Source organism: Caloenas nicobarica, chromosome Z (genome assembly GCF_036013445.1).
Source record: "Caloenas nicobarica isolate bCalNic1 chromosome Z, bCalNic1.hap1, whole genome shotgun sequence".
NCBI lineage: Eukaryota > Metazoa > Chordata > Aves > Columbiformes > Columbidae > Caloenas > Caloenas nicobarica.
Window position 1 is genome coordinate 41,466,869 of NC_088284.1, and position 20,449 is coordinate 41,487,317.

At 41.2% G+C, this 20,449-nt stretch overlaps 1 protein-coding gene across 14 annotated transcripts in view; it reads right to left on the bottom strand.

Moving 5' to 3' along the window:
* PAM (peptidylglycine alpha-amidating monooxygenase) overlaps positions 1 to 11,041 on the bottom strand; it is a 146,328-nt gene extending 135,287 nt beyond the window's left edge. For all 14 annotated transcript variants that reach the window (XM_065655531.1, XM_065655530.1, XM_065655528.1 and 11 more), the window contains exon 1: positions 10,928 to 11,041. The gene's annotated coding sequence lies outside the window, so the exon portion shown is untranslated. The remainder of the gene's footprint in view (positions 1 to 10,927) is intronic.
* Between the last annotated feature and the right edge of the window lie 9,408 nt (positions 11,042 to 20,449).

A 20,449-nucleotide genomic window follows, 5' to 3' on the forward strand; every position in this document is an offset into this window, starting at 1 on the left:
TGGCAGATATATGTACAACCACCTATATTGCCAACTTCCCGTGCTGACCAGAAGGCCACTATGAAAGGCCTTCACTTCTTAAGCCAACAGTTAGGCATTCCCACTTTTATTAAATCAGATAATAGTTGTCATTTCCAGGACAAATGGTCCAGCAATGTGCTGGTGAAAACTAGGTAGCATGCGTTTATCTACAACATCAACCTTGTGGAACTAGTTTAGTAGAGCATACTAATGCCTTACCAAAAAAAACAATTGTGAATTCTTCCACCTACCCACTCATACTTCAGTGGAATTGGCCAAGAATGCTGCCACAAGCATTAATATATCTCAATAACAGGGTAGGAGTCCAAGGTTACACCACTTACAAACTATTGATAGGCCGTCACCATACAGCAACGCCCAGCAGGTTCCTCTCCGAAACTGAAGAGGGGTGTATCTTAGCACTCAATGGACAATCTTGTTTGTACTAATCCCTGTCAACATACTGGCCTAGGTGCTGGGAACTACATTCTTAATTTCAGAACACTCAGTCAATACTCTTTAATATGTTCAGCAACATGCACTTCATAAAAAGCTGTGCTTTTTATCTGTTCTGCAGAAGGTGGATATGGGTATCTTACCCAGGAACTGTCAGCATTGCACTAGCCCGCAGTGACATCCATCAGCAACCTACAGGTTACAGCGATGCCCTAAGTCCCACATGCCTGGCTTATATTTCGGGACAATGGACATTCTGCTGGGAACTAAAGGGCAATTTTTTAGATGTCTGTGCTGGTCAACATCCGAGGATGCCAGAAAAGGGAGCCTTAGAAACGGGTGTGTGTGGGAAGACCCCAATGCCTTGATGACCCTTGCAGGGATTGCTTTAAAACCACAGCCATGTACTACTGATCTGTTACAGAGAAAAATACAGATTATTCTTATCAGTAAAAGTTACTATCTTTCTTTCACACAGACTATAATGTTAAAACATCTTTGGCATGATAGTCTTGAGGTCCATTCCACAAAAAAAAGACCATAATAACTCACTGCCACTACTATCACAGCTTGCGACTCTAGGCAATTGTCCTTCCTGAGTGAATTGTAAGGGCAATTTCTTATGGGAATTAGAAGGTATTTTCACATAAATCAGTCTGTCAACTAACAATTTAAGCCCACTTTAGATTTTGAGATCACATCCTAAAGAAACACATTTTCAGGCTTGCAAAGCTATTGTCAGCAAAAACAACCTCAAGCCATTGCAAGAGTTGAAACCTTACCATGTAGCAGCAGGTGGACTCAGAACACCTGGACAAGGTTTCTCCTTCTCTATGAATCTCTAGAATAGCCATTTAACACACCAGTTTGGAAAACTGTTATTTTAACTAAACAGACTTAGTCACCTAAGTACACGTATTTTACAAAGTCTCTCAAAACATCCTCACAGAGCAACTGGTGAAATATGGTCTAGAAAAACAGACAGTTAGGTGGACTGGCTGAACTTCCACGCTCAAAGGGCTATAGTGATCAGCAGCACAAAGTCCACCTGGAGGCCAGTAACTATCAGCGTATCCCAGGAGTTAATATTGGCTCCAGGCCTGTTCAACATTTTCATTAATGATATGAATGGTGGGGCAGAATCCACCCTCAGCAAGCTTGCAGAGGACACCAAACTGGGAGTAGTGGCCAATACGCAGGGCCATGCAGCCATCCAGAGAGACCTCAAAAGGCTGGAGAAAGGGGCCAACACAAACCTCATGAAGTACAACCAAGGGAAATGCAAAGTTCTGCAACTGGGAAGGGACAACCCCATGCACTAGTACAGGCTAGGGGCTGACCAGCTGGAAAGCAGTTGTGCAGCAAAGGCCCTGGTGGACAAGGTGAACAGGAGCCAGCAATGTGCACTCATGGCAAAGGCAGCAGGGGTGTCCTGGGCTGAGTGAGAAATGGCATCACCAGCCGGTTGAGAGAGGTGATCCTTCAGCTTCCAGCTTTCCTAGTATAAAAGAAACATGGAGATATTCGCCAGGTCCAGAAAAGGGCTACAAAGACAGTTGAGCGACTACAGCACCTGCCATATGGGGAGAGGTGAAACTGTTTATAGCCTAAAGAGGAGGAGGCTTGCTAGGGAGAGGAGGGAATCTTATCACTACAAATAAATATCATATTGATCAGTGTTGGATGAAAGCAGAGAGTGCCAGACTTTTCTCAGCGGTGCCCATTGACAAGACAAGAGGCAATGGTTATAAATTGAATCACAAAGGAAACACTTACTTATTATGAGGGTGATCAAACCTGGGGAAAGTCTGCCCACAGAAGCTATGGAGTCTCTATCCATGGAGGTACTCAAAACCTGTCTGAACAGAGTCCTGGGCAACCTGATATACCTGACCCTGCTTGACTAGGAATAGGGGCTTACATTACGTGATCTCCAAAGGCTCCTTCCCACCTCAGTCATCCTGTGATTCTATATTATCCTCTTATCCTCACAGGGAGAAAGCTGGGTGAGACAGTCAAAGGAAAAAAAAAAAAAAAAATATGAGCAAGAACATTTTTGCCATCAAAATGGAACAAAACTAAAAAAATCACTGTTTAATTAACATTCTCCTAACTGTCAGATGTAATAAAAGCCATGTTTTATAGGAATACCTTGTATAGGAATAGCTAGGTTGCCTAAAATCAGTTATCACAGAAACATCTTCTGAAAAGATTACTCTACATTAACACACTTAAAAATTAGTAATTTTGTTATCAAAATACATTAACACTATTTCAATACAAACACCAGTAAACAAGCAGAAAACAAAAGCTGGTTTAAGTCAGGATAAAAAAAGATGCATTAAAATCCAGCAGAAATCCTTAATCTCTTCCATAACGAGATTTGGATTCTTAGTATCGTGCAATCCAGGTCCTTAACTTGAATTCAAGGTACAACACGCTTGTGACAGGAATTAAAAATCAACTGAATTTAACCAGTCTGAATATAAATATTCTACAGAAAACTACACAATATAGCACATAAGGCTGCAACAGAGCGTTGCTGATTTAAAACGAATGCTAGCTTTCAAACATTTTTTTCTCCTCTTTAAACAGACTGCTGTAAGCATGCAAAGCTGACTTCATCAGTTTTCAAGTTCCTTTTCTTCACTCCTGAAAATGTCCAGCTTTAGGGCCCACAAACAAGGTCCAAGGAGAAGAACTCTATTAAAAGAAGCTGACTTGTAAAGCAAAATAATCACTGGCACTCCAGAATCAAAAATGGTGCCAAAGCACTAAGAATTGTTGTTGTGGACAAAACACTGGACTACAGCAAACTTCAGTACCTGAACACATGTAAAGCTGCAGTTTCACACGGAGTTGACTCAGCTGGAAAGGGGTACAGGGAAGAATCATAGATGACAGATGGGCTTCCTGGAAAGATGTGGATGAAGAAGGTAAGTATAATTGCGCATCACTGATGCTGGATTATGAGTGCACGTCAATCAACCTCACTGAACAATGCATTCAACTACACTCAATAATTATTGATGTAATCTTTTAAACACCCGTTAACAGAGACATGAAAAGTATCATATTTGCTGCAATAAAGGCTAGATATAGAACCCATTCCAGTCTGTCTTTCCTTTCTCCTTCTCTTTTCCATCTCACTTCACATTAGCCTAATCTTCAGTCTTCCAGTCTTTCACTTGAGTTTTTTGGTCCATAGTTCACAAAAGCCCTTCTCCTATTCCAGCTTTGCAGTTCCTTACCCGACCCACATCTTTGTCAGTCTCCCCCCAGACTTCACAGAATTTCTCCCTCTCTTGGTTGTACATCCCCATTGGGTCACAGTCCCAACGGTACCTAAAGATACCGCATTTCTGTGCACATTGGCTTGCTTCAATGGATTTACCTTCAACTCAACTCCTCCTCCTCAGTTCACCTGCTTTTCCTCAAGTTTCCTTCTCATTTCAGCTTATTGGTCCTCTGTTCTCTTCATAGCAAAGCAACACCTCAGCCCTGACATGGAAGACTTCACTACCAATATTTAGTAATTCATCAACGTTTCAAACTGCAAACTTCAGAAGTTTATTGTGGGAAGTATCAAACAGCCTTTTTAAGTGTACAAGGCTGATCACCATCCTGTAGTTTAGAAATGTACCTTGAAGCTACTTCTACTTAATGTCTACAAACCTCTATGTGAATTAATTTTAGTTGCATTGAAGGTGTTTTTAATAAAACAGAATCAAAGAGAAGGGGAAACGGAAGAGATTCTAAAGTAAAGAATAATTAGAGACAGAGAGAAATGAAAAATGGAGTGGCAGAAGAAATTAAATGTGAATTTACTTACATTATCTTGACAGATTACGCTATCTTTCTTTTATGAAATAGAAGATCCTTCCCCAAGACAAAAAAAGTGCAGTAGGGCTGGTCTGGGGGGTATGAATTCCATCTATTTTCATCCATACTACCACATAAAAAATTATTACATGCTAATAAACTGCATCAGAAGATGCGAAAGTCAGTATGAGTGGTTAAATGATGACAACTGCAACTAGCATGGATATAACAGTGAAGTGACAGAGCTCGATTAACTAAGAGTGCTTTAAAAATATAGCCTTAGTATTTGCATGAAGCAAACTGGCACAAAATATAGGAGACAAGCTATAGAATCTGTTGAATCAGGGCTGAAGAGGTACTACTCATTCACAGGAAGATCAGAGTGCCATAAAAAACGAATGGGTAATTTTAAGAATCAAAACAACAACAGTATCTATTTTTTTTAAGTTCTACTTTTATGTCAAATACTTCAGGGCTGTCTGCTCTCAGCTGCCAGTTTATCAGCTGGAAAGAACAGATGTGTCACGTGATTACTTGATCACAGCTACTATGATGTACTCAACGAACAGCAACAAGAAAAGGCCATTTCAAGGTGTATTTAGTGACTTCAACTTCTCTCCATTACAGATCTACTTATACTAGCATCACTGTCTTCACATGCAACATCAAGTACAGTCCCAATCACCATGTACAAGAAGATGTGTTCTAACAGTAGGCAGCAGGAGAAAGGGCTACTGGAATCACAGAATCATAGAATACCTGAAACTGGAAGGGACCCATACAGATTATCAACTCCAACTCCCTGCTCCTCGCAGGACTTCCTAAAACTAAACTATATGACTAAGAGCATCACCTAGATGCTCCTTGAACTCTGATGGTCTTGGTGCCATCACCACTTTCCTGGGGAGCTTTTTCCAGCACGTGACCACCCTCTCAGCCAAGGACCTTTTCCTAATGCCAAATCCGAACTGCCCCTGATGCAGCTCCATTCCATTTCCTTGTGTCCTGTCACGGGGTCACCAGAGAGAGGAGAGCTTCACCTTCCTCTCTGCTGCCCCTCGTGAGGAAGTTGTTGGCTGTGATGAGGCCAACCCTCAGCCTTCTCTTCTCCAAACTGAACCCAACAAGCTCTTAATTTTCTCAGTACATAATGAGACAAAGCCTGGATTGTTCAGCCTAGCAACACAGAGTCTAAAAGTAAACATGATAGCTCTGTGTAAATAAACCAAAGCATTTATCAATCACAGGGAAAAAAGTAAGAATTAAGTTAATGAATGATACTAAAAAAGAACAAAGGAGTATATAAAGGCCGTGAATAACTTAGGCTGGAAATTAGAAGGATGTTTTTGAAGCAAGCCAGAAACAGTATGCTAAGGATCACCATTTTTAAGATGAATAACTGTTTTATCATATGTATTGAAAGACATTATTTATTTACAGGCCTGCAGCGGAAAGCAAATGTACAGCTAATGAAAAACTCATTTGTATATGTGGGTGGAAGGGATAAAAGTGTAACAAATGTACTACAGTTTTATAATTGTCCTCTAGGGTTAGTCTAGTGCTGTGCCTTTAAAAAAAAAGTTTCATAACTCTTAAATTCAATGTAAACATTTATTCATAATCCCTTCTTATTCCCAAGTATGAGACTAACAATCCCTTCTTGTTCCGAAGTACGAAAGACTAATAATCCTTTTTTTTTTTCCCCTAAGTATGAAAGACATGAGGTATACACTAACACAGAAGACTCTGAAAATAAGTAGGCCACTTGCAACATTCCATGGAAGTGTCAGAAACAAGTTGTGGGGTTTTGTTTGGTTGTTGGTTTTTGTTTGTTTTTAAATTGTTCCAGCCTTGATTAAAACTATACACTAGAGACACTGACAGAGAGATAGATGTTTTTAAAACAGACTATAAACTTTTGAGATATCCATTTTTGGTAGACATATATATAGCAAATATTGTATTAGTTCACCAGGATCATCAATGTACAACAGTACAGACTAAAACAGCAAAGCGGGAGTAAAAATGGAGTATCTCCTGCAAATAAAGAGATCAGGTGGAGTCATAAAATCCAAGAAAGAACACTGATAACAGAAAAGAACTGTGAGACTGCACCACACACATGGAACTGCAAATATGTGATATGACTCAATACAATTCTTGGTGTTCTTTGTCAAAAAGGAACATAAACGCAGCAAAGATCATGTAACATCATTACCAGGCAAGAAAAACCCAAAGACATGATGAGGACTTGATAGCCAGCATCCCTTCTCCCTTCCTCCTCTTGTCACTGCAAGTATTCCTGGCCAGACTGATGGGATACCCATCTGTCCTTGTCTTCACAAATGTAGGACTGCAACAGCATGGGCACAAAAGCATTAAATAAATCTGTGAGATAACAAATATGACTTAATGAAATAGGCTGGTTTTGGTTTGGTTTTGTTTTGCTTTTTTTTCCAAATAAGTGTCATGTTTCCATCTACTCAGTGATCCATTGTCGGCTCCTGCACTTCAAACTCTTTCAACTTCATCTGGTTACACATCCCGTTTGGCTGTTGCAGAATGGTGACATTTTAGAACAGACCATTTGCCAAGTGACATCTGTTGCATAAAATGTAGGAAGTTCATCACTGCAGTAGGAACAGCCCAGGTCATCCGTTATTGTCTTTTGGCTTCAGCAAAACACACTTCTTGATGTAAAACAGTGGATTCCTCAAACGGAGTATTTTCATTAACAATCATATAATATATTGATGAGCAGAGGGGGAGTGAGAGAACCCCTTACTGTAAAAAGTATGGTAAGTGCTCACAGTGCATGGAGTGTTGTTTCTCAAAAACAATAATAATAAACCTAAAAATTGTAGATGTATACCTGGAGAACATTAAGTTTCAAAAGCCAGCACTAACCATGAATTTTTTTTCTTATTTCTACCTACACTACTTTTCTTTGTCAGTACTTCTCCTTTGCTCTCACGGTCACAGTTACATCTCATAATCTTACTTGATTTCACCTCAGCTTCCAGAAGTTTACCATAATCTTCACATACAAAGCGCTCCACACTTTCATACCCACACACTTCTAACAGCAAATTTACAAAATTGCATTGAAATATCTGTTTTAACACAAACTATATAATAACTTAAAAAAACTAAGAGATACTGAACCAAAATATTTTTCAAGTAAAACTTTTAGATCTTTCTGTAAGAACATGTTGAATTATTATTTTAAAAATACTTCTAGTTTGATTCAACACCCCTGGGCAGTGTATAAATAACACCTTCTCCTTCTTACCTTGATCAGCTGGAAGAAACTGAACCTGAGTACAGGTAAGACTGACAAGACATCAGAACAGAGTCTTCCACTTATCAGGGAGAAATGAAGGGAGAAGTTAAGAAGTATGTTGCAAATCCTCACTGTGTTTCAGCAGCCTGAAGCATTTCAACTTCATATATCCTCAGTGTTTTACAACAGGAAAAAAACAACAACAAAAAACCAAACCAACAAACAAAAATAATTTAAACAAAACAAAAACAAAAACCCACACACCACACAAAAAAAACCCCACAACAATGTTAAGCAGAGAGACAAAGGAAAGCTACCATTGCACTATCCTACAAATTTTATATGTCTCAATGGTTCTATCTCCTTCCAAACTACAGTTTTATTTACTCAGAAAATACTTACTTGTGCCTTGGGAAAACATGCTGTATTTATTTGACTGAACCAAATTCTGCAGCATGAAAAAAAAGAACTTCAACTAGGTTCACTAGATAGACCATGTCCAATGTTTATTTTCTGTCACTTTAACATTAGATCGAACTATGATGCCTCAAGTAGAGGGTTTTTTAAAATTATTTGGAATATTCTGGCTATACGAACTGTCATTCCAGACCAGACAGGTAAACCATTCTAACAACAATTTCTTCAGAGCTACCAGCACCAGATATTGTTCTCAAGATACAAGAAGACTAATATGGTATAATCTACCATATGGAATATGGCAAATATGGTACAGACTACTTCATAAAGTGCTTAATCGTAATTGTTATAAGTTGTTTTCAGGTATAAACCAGAAAGAGCTTTTCTAGCTTGTTTGGTTTGATTTATGATACTTTTCAAATCTTCTCTTGTACTAATAGCTGTAATTCTGGCTAGTACGACTATACACGTAAGCATCCCAGGAGATTTATTCATCTCTAATATCACCAGTAATAATCAGATCCAACTAAGTGTTAAATGAAAAACCAGCAAGTCATAAAAATGACTTTTAAATATAGTTTTCATTTCATTGTTCATGCCATTGTTCTTAAGTACGCAACATGGATACTTCTGTCAATCTGTAAAATGAGGACTACAGAACAAAACCTCATCTCTTTGCTCACCTTGAGCCAATGTTACATGCTGAAGTGAAGCATTATGCTGAGAACGTCAGTCTTCGATATGTATGCATTTTACACCACAGTTCCTTAGGATTCATATGTAAGAAATCAAGAAGAAAACTCCTCACAACTTGAACATTTTGTGGTATCAGCCACATGCAGAGAAATAACTTTCAGAAAAAGCAGATCCAAACATATCTTGTTTTGACACTAAGTAGCTTGGAGTTTATCTTACTTGAAAGGAAGCAGATAAAGCAACAAAATGGTGATCTGAGATTATTTTGAGCCTGCTTGCACACATGCTTGTGCAGGCCTCTACCTCCATTTGTCAAAGGAAGTGCTGTGTGTCCTGTATCTGCTTTTGGCTACTTGTTAGCTCTTAACACCCAGATCTTCCACTGTCACCTGCACCAGTGATGGGATAACTACATCAAAAAAATAGCTGAACACGTGATTTCCATCTTTTCTGCAAGCACTAGTTAGCAAACAGGCACCAATATACCAGTAAAGTTATTTTAAAAATTATTTGCTGATTTCAGATTTACAGTACAAGACAGACTCCCGATTTCAGATCTATAGTACAAAACAGAAATATAAATAAGAGTCTAACATATAAATAATCTAAAAAAATAAGTTCGGTTAAGATTTTGGGATTGAACTGTAATTTTCTGAAAGTTAGATTTATTACTGATGCTTTTAACAGTGGGACGCTTGTAAAGACACAGGAGTACCACAAATCAAAAAGGAAACAAAGGCTTTATTCACATTAAGTGATGTATCATTAAGAGACCTGAGGTATTAAAATACCTGTCTTGTTATAAGGAGACTTCTATTTCCATGCCAAACAAACACTTAGTCTTTAACAAGTAGCTAAAAAATTCTAATTAATGCCAGTGATTTTTCTTTTTTACCGCAACCTCTAACAGCACTCATTTGCAAGCCTACAGTAGGCAGTCTGAAAACAGTCTGTGGTAAAACATGGTAACGTGTCAACAGCGCACCTCCCTGTGAGTGGTCCACAAAACAGTCTGAGAAGTGACTGGTTTTACTGTTCCAGAAAGGCTTGGGACCCACCCGTTCATAAACCAATTCCCACAGCACAGCCATGTGCCGGCAATTGTTATCTGGTGTGCTCAAAAATACACACAATTCAAAATTGTGAGAGACTGACACATAAAACACACATCTTTCAAAACTAATGCATAAGATCTAATGGAAAAGAATTAACAGAACGAGCAGTGGAGGCTTAAAAAAAATTAAAAGGCCACTCCCATAGACTAATGGGAACCATACCACCACAGCTCAAAACAGATGGAAGTCAAGACTAACAAAATGTCAACACTTGACTACTTTCCATGGCTTGACATCTTGAAGTGAAGAAATGACAGCCTCAACAGAACAGTGCCAAAGTCCGAAGGGGCTCTGGCTCTCCCGCGTTCAGCCATCTTCCCCATCACCGCAGCAGGCGGCACGGATTCCGCCCAGGCGAACCATTCCCGAGCTGCCGCTGGCCCTTTAAGTCGGACCCCATGACAACCGGGAGGAACGGGCCTCCGGGACGCCCGCCCCGCTCTCCCCCGCCGTCCGCCCGGCCCGGAGCCGGCCGCGGTTTCGCCGCGCCACGGGTGCAGGGGCGGGCGGCGCTGAGAGCCGCAGGAAACTTTGGCGGGAGGGGAGCGCGCCGCGCCCCGGCCGCCCCGGTTAAGCTCGTCCCTCCCGTCTCCGTTACGCGGGGCACAAAGATCCGACGGGCGAAGGGGAGGCTCCCGGAGAGACCTCGACGCGCGCCCCCCGTCAGGCGGGACGGGGCTCCCCCCGCCTACCCGCACCGCAGCTCCACAGCCGCCGCAGTCCGCTGCCCGCCGGGGTAGAGCCGGACGCGGCAGCCGCACAGCCGCGGCCCCAGCTGCCTTCAGCCGGACGGCCGCGCTCGCAACGGCTTTCCAGCGGCCCCCAGGCAGCTTCCCCCACGCCGAGGCCGACAGAGCTCGCCTAGAGACACCCGCAGGGAGGCGCCGCGCCTCGGGGAGCGCGGCCCGCCCGGCGCGGAGCGGCGCCGCGGCACGTGTGGCTGGGCAGGGGCAGTGCGGGCAGGGCAGGCAAGCGTCCAGCCAGCGGCCGGGGAACGGGACCCTTCCACCGGGAGAGGGGGCCGGGACTGGCCCCCGCCGCGAGGCTGGGACAAATCCAACTCCAACTCCCTCCTCCCCCCCCGCACCCGAGCTAAGGCGAAGCGCATGAAACTCACGGGAGACAGACAACCCGCGCCGCCGACTGCCGGCCGAGCTGCCTCAGCGTCGCTGGCGGCGGCGACACCGGGGGCCACCGTCGCCGCGAAGCCCCTTCCTGCCGCCGCGCCGGCCCCGCCCCCGCACGACCGCCCCGCCCCCGACGCCCCGCCACCCGGTGGCGGCCCCGCCCCACCCCGCCCGGCGCGGGGGACGAGGCGCCTCTCACGTCTGCCTGCGCATTTCTCCGGGGGAGGGCGGGAGGGGGCGGTGCTGCAGCGTCGGCGGGGCGGGGCGGGGGCGGGGCTGGGGCGCGGCGGCAGGCGGAGGGTCTTGGCTCGGCTTGGGGGGGTCCGGGCGGTGCGAGTCCGGCAGAGGGAACAAACCGCCCGATCCCCCCGCGGTGCGGGCGGGCTCGTAGGTGTGCCTGCCCTCTGAGCGGCGCCGACCCCGCGGGGTCCGCCGACCGGGAGTCCTGGCTCAGACGCCCGGGACAAAGTCGCGGGTCCTGGCGGAAAACCAGGGCGCCCTCCGCGAGCGGGCCGGTGGGTTGAGCGGGGACCCCCCTGCGGGGCGGGGCACCGCGGTGCGGTCGCTGCTGGCTGCGGTCGCTGCCTCCGCGCGTTGCGGACAGGAGCCGGTGGGTCCATGTGCTGTCAGTCCCGGGGGCTGAAGTCCGATCGTGCCGGGAGCGAGGAGGCTGTGATCGCGAGGTCGCAAGCTGTGGCAAGAGAAGTGAGGGCAGCGCTCTGCGAAACCCTTGCTCTCTGGCGCAGGGAATTCTAAAGCCTGTCCGCGAGGCCACAGGATGCGCGGCTTTGTACACCCTTTGCCTCGGTGAACAGTAGTAGAGGCCGGCGGGCACCTGCAGCTCAAAGGAGGACAAACAGGCGTTCTCCGAGATGAGAAAGTTTGCCCCGACTAGAGCCGAGGGAGTTCGGTGGGGGAGCTGTGGCAGCTCCCGGGTAACCCCCGGGGGTTACTCACTCAAGATAACGGGGAGCCAGATTGATGCAACCTGCGAGGAGTAGGTGCCAAGAATAGCACAGTCGGTTACTGGTGATGAAGAATGGAAGGCAGACATGTTGTTGGGAGCTTGTTGAATCCCAATGTACTTGAATAAGATAACGGTTTCAGTGGAATTCATAACATTTAATAGCAAACTGAAGCTTGGGCATGTCTTAAAATGACCTGTATCTTACATCACGTGCCCACTGCATGTGAACATTGCTCAGCATCCTTGGCTGAACAGGTTTATGTAGGAGACCTTTGAGAGGTCCACCTACATAGGTCAACTGGAAGAATTGGTACCCAAATCTATTATATTCCAGGGGCAGTGTAATGAAGCATTCATTAAGCCAGACTGGCTTAACAATGCTTTAAAATATAAATATATATATGGTAAGATGTGATTCTTCAGGTTGAAGTAATACCTTGTTGGGTAATGGGGCCTGTGATGGATTTCTACAGTATTTCTACAAAAGCTAGGTATATTATCATGACAAAGGATTTTTCTTATTCATATAAAATGCAAGATACACAGACTTCATGAGTTAATTCTTTGAAGCCTATTCACGTTTCCCAAATTAAGACACATCAGTGGATTTTTGGCTTGTTTTTATTATAAATGTCTGGTCCTTTTTCTTGAGAAGGTGAAAACTTGCCTTTGTGAGGCATATACATAGCAAGCAATTAGTGATTAATGTATCCCAAAGATGTTTTTATTCTTTGATGACAGGAAATATTAAGCTCTTTGAACAGAAGTGATGACTTAGGGTCTCCAGCTGATTTGCTGAATCATGCCAGCATTTCTTTGTAGAGCTCTTCAACATACAGAGTGCTCATGTAAGTTTGCGCCAGATTTCTATATTATTGAGCTGGCTCATGAAACTGAACACTATAATTGCAAAGACCTGGTCTAAGGCTTTCAGACCTTACCCTGAGCAAAGTGTTTCGGTGGTCCTTTTGTGAAATGGCAAGCTGACACACACATCTGTTACCTTGCCAGGAGCATCTCAAAGGTCTGCCTCCACCTTTCACTCTGGCTGGAATGGTGTGGCATATAGAATGGTGCAGCTGTTTTACAGTCTCTCACAGACACAGGGGGCTACAACCTCTTCTAGCAATGTTTCCCATGCTACCTGCTCATATGCAAATTCATTAATTGGTGTGGATTAATTTGTATTCTCAAAACAATATTTGTAAAGGAAAGTACGGACAAGAATTTGGAGAAGGAGCTCAAAATAGTCAGCATGTAAATGTTCCATGAATTAGAAGGTTCTGTTTTATGAGAATATTAGGGCCCTGGAGTGCAGGTCCTTTCTGAAAGTGCAGGACATCTGCTTATAGGCATTAATAAAAGAAATCAAAGTGTTTGAAAATAAAAAGAGAGAGAGAGAAAAGCATTGAAGAATTATATTATTGACTCTTTGAAAAGTATTTGGGAAATAGAGCAAACTTGTGGTCTATTAAGAGGATATTCTTTAAAGTTTTGTTTCTGATTTTTAAAAGTATTTTCTTCAAAATTAGATAAAAGATATTAAAATCTCAGCTTTTCTGAGTATTTGTGTACTGAAGTCATTAATTTGAGTAGAATCAGCCAACTCTTTTGTTTTTCATTATGGTAAACATAAGGCAATCTACCTTAGACTTCACGTTTAATGTCTCTCTAAATAATTCTACTGTGTTTACCTCCATTTGCTCATATTGTTTTCATTACTTTGACTGTTGTTTGAATGCTTTTTAACTTTAATTTCATTTATATTACCCACCTGGTGATCTCTGTACCAAAGTGATTTCTTACTGCTTCACAAAGCAAATAAAAATGAATACACTAAAATGTGATGTTTAACTTTTATCTCGTCCTCTTCTGAAATCCAAGACTAAACTTATAGTGTCCTTTTCTTTGAATGTGAGATTTCCTAGCATAGGAAAAGAAAATGCCTTTTGAACTTTATTTTGTGACTTATGCTGTAGCCTCCTAGTGTGAAGCGCAGAAAAATAAAAAAACCATGCACTAGATCCTGTAAAGTACTAAGCTTCCTGTAAGACTGACTTCACTGAGTTGAAAAAGTATTTCTCATTGTGCTGGTTTAGCTGAAATCCAGGTAATTTTCTATGCAGTTAGAATCCTTTATTTTTGGTAGCCAGCACAATCTTTCGTTTTGGATTTAAGATGAAAATAGTGAGATAAGATTGAATTTCCCTGGGATAGTGTTTTCTTCTCAGTAGCTAGACTGTCTTTTAGAAGTTGGTATGAAAATAATGTAAGGACTCGCTGATATTTTGGCTGTTGCTAAGGAAACCAAGGACTTCCTCAGCTTTCCAGTTGCAGACGCAAGGCAGCTAGGAGGGGAGCACAGGCATGACATCACCTAGATTCACATACAGATAGGTCAATGAAATATTCTCTACCATTAGCATCACGCTTGGTATAAAACTGGAGCTGGCTTTTCTGCCTGGGGAGTTCAGGTTTTACGGCTAGTTCAGTTAGTTCCATTCTGGTTCAGTTCCATTCGGGAGTTCAGTTCCATTCCATTTGGAGCTTTATTGGAATTTGGCCTTTTCCTATTCTGCCATTTTGCAGTTAGCTTTTGGGCTGTTGCCTTTTGCTTTCTCACTGGAGCTGGCTGTTTGGGACAAGGGTGCTCTCCTTTCTGGGACTGGCTGTTTGGCACAGAGTTTGTGAGAAATTGCATTGAGTATCACTTATTTTATATCTTATTATTACTATTATTAGTATATTATTATTGTCTTATTAAACTGTTCTTATATCAACCCATGATTTTCTTCCTTCTCTTTCAATTCTCTCCCCTATCCCACTTGGGGCAAGGGGGAGGGAGTGAGAAAGCCGCTACTGTGGTCCTAGTTGCAGGCTGGGGTCAAACCAGAACATTCTCTCATGCATGATTTGGTATCTACTTTTACTTTAGTGACTTCCTGGTTAAAAGCAAAATATTCTGAATGTTCCTTTTTCATGAAAGATGATTTATTGTAATGTTTTTGTGGGAAATAAAACAGTGGGGGGTTTTCTTTAGCTTGCAAATCCTTTCTTTAAATCTACAGGCTTCTGCATTAGGTCCCAATTAAGCAAAGACTTTCAGCATTTGGAAATTAGGTGTATGCTAAAGCAACTAAATTTAGACCTTTGACCTGAAATTTTTATCAAAAGATTTGTTTGGTCTGTGGTAACAATCTCGTGGTAACAATCTCATGGTAATGTACTTGGGGTTTGTTGTATGCAAGAATAAACGGAATTCAATATCTTGAGCTCTTGCATTGTGGAAATCATATCTTGAAGATTTTCGTTATCCATGTCTTAGCCATGCAGGCAATCACCACCTGCCATTTATAGATATGTGAGAAAATATTGTTTGAATGTGTCCTAAAAGCTTTTGAGTCATGCAGTCCACTTGCTTATACTTCCATAACACAACAATATTGTTACTGGAAAATAGCTATAATAAATATTAAATCATCGAGATATAAGCTACTGACCTTTATGAATTATTTTAGATAGAGTGATCAATTTCAGGCTTTGAGCTCTTCACTTTAAGCACCATCTATTTTTGCCACAGATACTTATTTCCTTTTTCCCTCTTTTTTAGGCAAAACAAAATGCTATCCTTTCCATTATTCTCTGGCATGTATAAAAGCACAGACTGCATCAGACACTGGAGAGCCACGTGGAGATTTTACTTTCCAAATGGAGCAGCATGCTGGCAGCATAAAGGATGAAAGTCTTTGAAGAGCTCTTTTGAGAATAGAAATCTGCCCATGATCCCCTTCAGGCTGCAATCTTAGTCATCGTTTTTTCCAAGATTTTTTTTCAAACACTCACCAAGATAAATTCCAATTTAAAAAACAGTCCTTGTGAGCTGGATATATATGATTTAGATATGTAACACAGCTATAGTTAATGCATTTTTTGTACCTCAATATAGTGCAAAAATACTACAAACCAAATACGTTTACATTCGAGGCTTAATTTTATCCAGGCAAACAGATATATGCCATGAATCCAGTTATCTCAGCTAGCACCCTTAGCAAAACTTTAACTCCTGTGTGCAATAAATGGTCTCTGCAGACTACAGATGAGGGAAGCCTTTTGAGGCACTGCTGCTTATATAATGCCTTTCCTGTGAAAGGAAGATGTTCATTTCTAGCTCTGCTACATCAATACTTAAATAATAAAACAATAAATCATATCAGTGTTTGAAGATAAATTACTCTTGAAACTGTATTACCTAGAGTGATGCCATATTTTACGTATCATTGCAAATAATTTCTAATAAGACATAGTTTCAGAGCAGAAAATATTTATTCTTGTATCTCTGTCTCATCTATTTGGGTGTTGCTATCCTGCATATACACTAGCCCTTGGGTCTCAAAGCATTGGAGAAAACTGACATGGCTGAATATGTGTACGAGTGACTACTGGTGGTGTCATTAATCTGAATGTTCCAACTCAAATAACCAACCTTGGCACATTATCTACATTTCTCCTGAGACTTTTTATGTGTCTTTAAATAACCTTACTCTTGCCCCTTTGCCTCAGAGATCTCTACATAGGTCTCACTGAAAGGTTGGATTTTTTTCCTTTGTTACCATTTTTTTAATTGGTTTTGAGGAAAAAAAAAAGCCAGAAGTCCATGGTAATAATGAAACGAGACTTGCAAAAAACGTTAAGTAGATTTGACCTAGGCCTTAGACTCCATCTTTAAATTGTCTCCTAAGAATTTGGTGTAGTAAAACGGTGGTTTGACATTAATTGTTTGTACTTAACTGCATTAAGCAGTGACTGACTGTAGATCCCACCTCACCACTCAATTCTGACGTATTTTCTGAGAGACCTGATGACTAAGCTGCAGATACAGTCTCTAGTGAGATACACCACTCTAAAAGGTTATTTTTTCTTAATGCAAGAATACTTGTTTACAGAAAGAGAAGAAATAGTAAACATTAAAACATTTTGAGAAAGTCTAGCAGTAGTCCTTTCTGCCTGTTGGAGGGTTGTGCTGCTGCTACATTACAAGTATTTAAGAAGTACTTCCGTTACTCCATTTCAAGATAAAACTACAAAATAATCCCAGATTTCAGAAAACGAACCACAGACATAATTAAAAAAAATAAATTAAAGAAAAAGTGAGATCAGGTGCTCTTCTGTTACAAAACCTTGAAAGAAGAATACCTATAGACTGAAGAGATGAAAGAAGATAAAGGGAGAAGAGTAGTGTTGCCAAATTATCCTTTGCATATAAATCCTTAATAGACTATACATACAAATGATTGCCTAGAACAAGACAAAATCTGGCAGCAAAGTCTACTGAACAAACAATTGTTTAACTAACTTTTAGAGGCCATTTATTCTATCCTAACATTGGTTTTTTAAAGGTGACTACATCCAGGAACACAGGAAAAGAGAGGCAAATTGTGAAGCTGGAGCAAATCACACTGTAGCAGACATGTATAAGTAAGCAGATTTAAGTTTTAAAGTGTGGGAAGCCATCACTGAAAAATAAACAATCGAAAAAGTGGCAACATTTAGCCGTGATTTACCTAGGGGTAAATTTGCCGGTGTTGTGCCAGGCTTAAAGCGATTTTTTATGGTTTGACTCATGCATTCACACCTTTTGAAAATCCAGATAGCTGGATTTGTCATAGGCTAGCTCATGGTGGGTTCCTTTCAAGCTAATTATTACACTCAGGAAATGCAAAATATCGCAAAATTTAATATTCTGGACAAGGATGAACGTTGGAGGAGATTATTCAGCAACAAATATATAACACGACTAAGAGTGTATGTGCCATGACAAGCAGTGGTAGGATAAAGGGTGGATGCCGGTTCTTGCTTTGTTTATCTCAGTAAAATCAATCATCTGTTCAAAATTAATATAAAAGAATGAAGTTACAACACTGGTAAGAGAGACAGTGAAAAAAGATGTAATGGTTCTGTTTAATATTTACTTAGTACTTTAGGTTTATTACTGATTATTTAAATACTAAGTAACTGAGTTTTGCAACAGCAGTGTAAAGAAGACAAGGCATTTTTCCTCATTTCTACCATGTTCCACAGAATCTGGTACTCTTCATTTCTCTAAGACTAAAAATAAAGATATCCAATTGCAGATGTAGAACTAGTTAGATAATCTGCCAAACTCACCATAGTATTGCACCATTGTTGAGCTATCAGTCAAGCAGGATCTACAGTTGTGCAAGTGCAGGTGGACTGTTGATGACAGGATATAATTGCCTGAGCATTCAGAACAACTAACAGCCATTCTTGTATCTTGTCTTTTTTTCAAAGGTCAGTGAGAAACACTTGTCATAGTCTTATTAAATTTCTTCCATGTGATGAACTGGTTTAGGAGGAACCTAGATGCTTCCTCCACAGCTATAGCCAAGTCAGTCCTCTTTCGCTGATTGCATAGTGAGTCTACCGAGGTACAGCAAAGAGTGCTGAGGGATGGCTCTGCCATGGTTCTGAACTGTCTGGACTGCTCTGGATGTAGAAGCTACAGTGATGATAAGTGATGATATTTGCTCAGATCACCCAGGAAAACACTAGGGGAGACAGAGCAAGACCAATAGCCCTGACTGCAAAGTTAGTGAGGAAGTTGATCAGTAGAAGAATTATGCGTGTGTAAGCCTATCTTCTGGATATTATGGAAGAAAGTTATAGGGAGAAAAGAGATGTCTGTAGGTGAAAACTGCTGTCATACTTTTTTTCTTGCATTCAGGAGCAGATAAGTAGAGATTCAGTGAAACATCTAAGTAGCACCAGTGCCTTCTAATCAAAGTATATGGCTGAAGCTTCCCTGTGTTCAGGTGATGCTGTAGTAATAGCCTCCAGGTAGCAGGTCTCTTGGGAAGTTGTCTTACCACTAAATGTGGCAACGGCACCCCAGCATGTAAGTTTGATAGGGTGTTGTGTCATGACCCATTAATTAAAGGAAAAAAAAAAAAGATACAGTATCCTTTCGAGAAGATTCCCATCTCTGTATTCTTAAGTGTAAAGATGAGCCTTCAGGCCTGATTCTAGCACATAAACCTCAGAGAACTGAAAGGTTCAAGATGTCTGCCTTTCTTTCCTCCTTTTCTTGTACTTCCTACAGGTTAAATTTAGAGGATTTTCTGTTCAGCCTGTAGACGTTACAGGTCACCATTTCACTATAGATTTTTTAGGACACCTAACTCTTTCCTCATGTTATGTGGGAACCCAAGAGGCTAACCCTGAGTTTTTTATTTCACTGAGTGAAGGGCTGCACTTAACTGCTATGTCTTGTCCTAAACCTGTAAAATGTTGCATTTGTACAAATAATTTTCAGCCAGCCTTCTCCTACTTGGACTTTCCTTCATACCACAGATATAATCACAGTTTTAGGAAAGAAAATATTAGTTCTACGAAACCACAATTTCAAATAGTAAAATTCATTTTTGGGCAGAGTGGCGAAACACTAACAATCGGTCTCTTTGTGAACTTTATGCTGTAGATTATAAAATGAAGTAGCTACATTTCTGTTAAACTCTATTAACAGCAGGGATGTGGTTCCATAATTCAGACAACCTACAATTAAACTCTTCATTTTAACCATAGGGGAGAGAGCAGTGGGAAATAACAGTATAGAAGGTTATTCTATTCATAACTGTGAACTAGTGGGGCTAGTCCTTTGTGTAAGAAATAGAAGTGTTGTAAGAGAGGTGTTGCCTGTAGTACACGATGCACAGGCTTCATTGGATAAGAAAACACTTATTTTCTGAAGCAGCATTCCAATTGATAAAATTGCTGATCGATTTCTCAAAAAAAACCCCAAACAAACAAAAACCCAAAACAAAACAAAAAAAAAGACCCCACAAGCCAAAACCAGAAGAAACACTGCAAGAACTGACAAATGCTTTAACATTTTGGCAAATGCTCTGAAAATATGTTTGAAGACTCCTAAGCAATCCCTAATGGGTGATCACTTATTTTTTCACTGGAGTTCTGGAAGAGAAAAGCTCCTCAAGAACTTGTGTCTGGGTTTTCTGTTTTATTATAAGGGATTTTTCTTAAGGTGAAATAACTAGTTCTGTTCACACATTGCAAAAATTGGAAGTAAGCTTGGTCTCAGTCCCTGAAAACACGCAAGCATTGCACTTGATGTGTTAGGAATCTGGACTAATTTCTTTGGTAAAGACTCTTCAAACAAGTAAAGAGTTTGTGAAAACTGCTGCTTTCAACACTATGAATGCAAAGCCATGATTTTGCAGATAACCGTCCATTCACTTCCATGTCTTTGTCTCCTAGACTGCACTAATGCTGTCAATGCTAGCTTCTATTTGTAAAAACTTTTGTTGACATTTGCTTTTATGAAATTAAAAGTTTTTACAAATGTGTCTCACTTCAGTGGCATTGCTGTTCCTTGGAAGTTCCTTGGAACACTGTAATCACTAGCTTGTTAAAGAGGAGTGTCTCATTTGCTCATGTCCCATAGCCAGGTCCTTCCATGAAAGTAATTTGAAAATATTTTTAATTAAATAACATTAATAGACTGATGAATGCG